This window comes from Pteropus vampyrus, unplaced genomic scaffold (assembly GCF_000151845.1).
Source record: "Pteropus vampyrus isolate Shadow unplaced genomic scaffold, Pvam_2.0 Scaffold30, whole genome shotgun sequence".
Classification (NCBI taxonomy): Eukaryota; Metazoa; Chordata; class Mammalia; order Chiroptera; family Pteropodidae; genus Pteropus; species Pteropus vampyrus.
This window is the reverse complement of record NW_011888811.1, coordinates 4,670,036-4,675,078: the sequence shown is the minus strand read 5'-3', so window position 1 is coordinate 4,675,078 and position 5,043 is coordinate 4,670,036. Positions and strand designations below refer to the sequence as shown.

Here is a 5,043-nt window from a genome sequence, read left to right as displayed (position 1 = left end):
ACTTCAATTCCCTCCAAGTCTCCAAACACAATTTCCTTTGGCCTGAGGGAATCATTCCAACAACCTGGCCTTCACAGATTATCCTCAACAACCACAGTCATCAGGGCCTTTTTGGGCAGGGTCCCTTATTATCCTCAATGCTAAGCCTCCCGCCATGTCTGCCTTATTGACTCATCTGTAGAAAAATACTTTTGCATTCTTACAGTATGTATAACACTACATGCAATCCATCTGATAAGTGTCCTGCTTTTTCTCTATACAAAATTCTAGTAGCAGCAAGACGTCTATTCCACATAACTATTTTTAATGTACTTTAATCAAACAAAAAAGTTACCTTTCTTTCTGCCTCTGGTATATTAAATGTGCAAAAGAGATGAATGCCGACTTTGTTTCTAAGTGACAGGAAGCATTGTCTCATTGCAGTATTTCCATTGATGAAAATACTTTTATGAACCATTGTCAAATCAGAGCTATCTCCCACTTAAGAAATCACCCTGCAAGGATACTGCAGAAATAGCTTTTGTGCCCATAGACTTGAAAATCTTATCACACTCTTCACTTGGCATTTGTATTTAATTCAGTCTTGCTTTGAATTTTTAAAAAATCATTTCTACTTTCTTAAGAGTAATCAAAAAGAGAAATAAGAAAGCTGACTGGGCAGAAGATAGTCATTTGATTTTACTGGCTAGTTGTCATATTTGATGCTCACTTCATAATTAAAACCTGATTGCTACAGTAAAAAAAATAATCTCCCAAGAATAATAATGTTATTATTTCGTAGATATTTTTATTCTTTGAAAAATGGGTTTATGCTGGCAAGTTTGAATTATTATAGCTATAGAATTTAATTTTTTCTAGGTTCAGCAATTTAATGTGATTAGCCCTTTGGAAAATGAATGTATTTCAGTAGCTCAAAAACATGATCTGTGTGTATGTATTACACTTACAGTTTAATTAGGAAACTAATGAGGTACGATTGGCAATCTGATTGGTGAGGAACTGGGACAGTAAATTTCTATTAGCAGATCTGAGTATTTCTCTTCCAGCTCTACATTTACCCAGCCTCAGAATATAGGGATTATCGTATTGGACCCCTGCCTTCCTGGCCTTTTGGAAACCATCCCCCTGTAAATTACCAAATTAATTGTAACTCAGAGTAAGGGAATACTGGAAGAATCCACCACTTGTGAATTTACCTTAGAAGAGCAAACTTTGGAACAAATTTAACAGGCCTATTAATTAGACTTAAGTGAACTCATCACAAAAATAAATTTTGACCGATGTATAGGGTAATATTTATTTAGCTAGAACTTATGTCTATATGCCCTTAATATTTGTAATATGTTATACAGTATAGCTGATGAATAAGAGAGACATATTCAGTGTTATTAATTTTGTTTTGGAAATCAGAAATATTTGTTACCTTTCTAGGCAATTCACAAACTTGTTGATGTAATTATACTCTGACCTATGTTGTTTTCTTTAACACCATTGCACCTCTCATGATTTATAGCAAATTCATATTTTAAAGCATTTTCCACACTTAATTTCCAACTGTCTGTCTGAGTCTCCTTCTTACAAGCATACATTCTAATAATAATCCTATCAAATGCAGAGCTCGAATTGACAGAATGAATCAACAGTCTCATTGGTTGTGAATAAAACCAACATCCCATTGTTAGATTTCATTTTGCTATTATTGAGTTAAGTTCCATTATTTATAAAATGTTGGATTTTAAATATAGTCAATAAAAGACTTAGGCAGAATTTTCTTGCTAAAAGCCAGAAAACTTTAGACAATAAAGCCTGAATCAGAAGTACCAGTAAATGCACCAGTATTTATTTACTAATGAAACTAGTAATGACAAAAATAATATTAGTAAACGTAGCTACCATGTACCAGACATTGTATTAAATGGTTTACTATTTTACTGTAGTTTATCTCTTAAAAATCCCATGAGTTCTTATTGCCACAATTTTCAGAGATTAGTGACCAAGTTTAATAATTTGCCCAAAGATACAAATACAGTGAGTTCTCAAGTGGAATTTGAACCTAGGTCAGCCTAACTCCAAAGCTATGCTTTTATTATTTTGCTGGACTATAATTTAATTACCTATACATAACTAATGCTTTCCATGGAAAACTGATGAACAGGGCATGACAATGTGAAGTGAAATGAAATTCATCAGTAAGGAAAATGTTGATTCATAATTTCTACACTGCAAAGAAATCCAATACTGTGATTATTCCCTAATAAACTGTTTTTCAAAAATGACTACCGCTATAAAAACTAAGTAGTACATCTCTTCTTTAAAAAGTTGATATGTAAAATTGAATTATTATTAGAAAAAGTTATTCTATTATTTGCTATATATCATACATAATATATTATATATATTTACAGATGTTATGCATATATACATATATATTAGCAGTAAAATTCTTTTTCGTGGAATTCTTTTTGTGTAGTGGTTGCTTAGATCACTAACCACTTGAGATGGGGGAGACACATTAGATGAGGAAGTAGCAGAGTTCAATTAACGGAAGATTGAGCCAACCAAAGATCAATCCAAAATAAAGGCTAAGAGCTCTAAGTAGATAATGTAAATCAATAGAAAATATGGTTGGGCTGCAAAAGGTGTGATTTTTCAAGTTGCTTTTTAGGAAACTATCTACTGTGTTAATTAATATCCTTGAATTTATTTCTATGAAGTTGGCATATCCTAGAGTTCCCCTAATTGTTTTACCAATTCTGATTGCACATGAACCAAACATCATGTTGTATAAACTTTCATTCCAAGTTCTAGATTTCAGCAAACATTTAAGCACCTACTATGGGCAAAGTAAAATGCTAGGTACTGATGCTACAATGGGCAATCATTTAGCTTGATGACTATTAACGCATAGTCAGCCCACAGTCATGCATAACTCAGTGTTGAGTGAATGGTTAGAAACCCCAAACAGATCATGTCATCATATTGATTAGTTCTACCACAGCCCCAGAACTAGGTGCTATAGAGGTCCTGCCTTACCTAATCATAGAGGATGTATAACTTTAAGATATATCTTAGCTATAACTTCAAAATGTGATAGAGTCTACGGCCATGTCACCTTGAACAAGCCCTATCCCATCTGATCTCAGAAGCTAAGCAGGCTCGGGCCTGGTTAGTACTTGGATGGGAGACCACTTAAGAAGACCAGGTGCTATAGGCGTTAAAAAAAAAATAAAAAATAAGAGATTGTAAGCTGACAAGGTCCTTGAAATCTGTGAGGTCAACCAAGGGTTACCTTGCCTAAAAATAAATAAATAAATTATGTTAGAGATTAAAGCACCCTTTCATCTCTAACCCATGACTGGTCCTTTTACAGAACTTTATTTCAGAGCTAATAACTGTTTTTAAAGAAAGCCATCTCTCAAAAACTCTTTAAAGAATGGACTTGGACTTCTAAGTTTAATACATTTTTTCCAGCTGTGTGTTATATTGAACTGGCTCTTGTTTCCTCTTTTTTAAAAAAGAGGTAATAATTGTGCCTACTTATAATTTGGTATGAGAATTGAATGGCTATATGTGAAATTCTTGCAGCACATAAATGTCATCAAGAATTATTATTAGGCTATATTTACATTGTGACTCATTTTCAACGTTTAGCAGAATAGACTGATTAGCTGATTAGATCAGTGATTCATGATGAAATGATCGATGACCTCAAACAGAATCTCTCTCTCTCACACACACACACACACACACACACACACACACACACACACATGCATAGATTAATCTTATATTGGATGTGAAATCTTAAAGATATTAAATGAACTAAAATTCACATGAGGCCTCAATCTTTGACAATCCTTAGAGAAACTCATCACTTATTTTTCATTAGTAAAAGCAAAATTTTCGTATTTCTGTCTCAAAGAGCATGATAGAGGGCATTTTGTCATTGTTATTTAATATGACTCTTAGAAAACAAAACAAAATCTGTCATTTCCTTTTGACTATAGTTAAGACATTGAATGTGCGGATACCTGAATATAACATGTTTATCTCAGATATTAGAGCCTAAAACAGGCTCTAAAATAGCTAGAGAAAAATCTGAAAAGTCTATATTTTTCCTTTTATTTAAAGCCTCTGCACACATTATGAATTTTTATATCTCTGGAAAAATGTATATATTTCCATACTAATATGTTATTAAAAATTAATTTCACAAAAGAATGTGAGTTAGAAATATTCTTCTCTAGCAAAGCATCTTAACCTGGAGCAGATTTTTGATATAGATTCTGTCAGTGGATGGGTCAAATTTTCTGAACTATTATGAAATATATTAAAACTTGATGGATATGGATATTTACATTTTGGAGTTTTTAGCTTTCTTTAGATTCCAAGACAGCATGACTCTAAGTGGTTAAGAACAACTATCATAAAAGACATCTCCAGTCTATGGCCATGCTACCCTGAACAAGCCTGATCCTGTCTGATCTCGGAAGCTAAGCAGATTCAGGCCTGGTTAATACTTGGATGGGAGACCACCTAGGAAGACCAGGTGCTGTAGGTGTAAAAAATAAGGAATCATAAGCTGACAAGGTCCTTGCAATCTGTGAGGTCAACCAAGGGTTGCCTCGCCTAAAACAAAAAAAGACATCTTCACAATTGCTTCCAAGTAAATGAGATTGTTTACCATGATGCTTTTTCGTTTGCCTTCATTTCTTCAGATCTGTTATATGCTTTATCAATCCCTTTCATATCAGAGCTTTAGGAAAATGTCACTGTAAAGAAGTCACAGATATCTCTATTGAGCCTCAAATTTTCTCTCAAGCATCATCTAATGGATGAACATCACCAACTAGATTAGACTCAATTGTTTTCACACTGAACAGCTCATTTTCTTATTTAGACTTGCACCCCTCATTCTTCTTAATGGAAAAAAAAAACCTCATAAATAATTTATCATGATGTTTTTTTACACACTTATGGAAATAACTGTTCTTTCTCTGTTTGTGTTGATTGTACAATTGTCCCATAATAAAATGGGATAAT

At 33.3% G+C, this 5,043-nt stretch overlaps 2 pseudogenes; both read left to right on the top strand.

Annotated features, from left to right (window-relative positions):
• The first annotated feature begins 3,095 nt into the window (after positions 1 to 3,095).
• LOC111737762 lies at positions 3,096 to 3,214 on the top strand (annotated as a pseudogene).
• Positions 3,215 to 4,442: 1,228 nt separating this feature from the next.
• On the top strand, positions 4,443 to 4,561 carry LOC111737761 (annotated as a pseudogene).
• Positions 4,562 to 5,043: the final 482 nt, after the last annotated feature.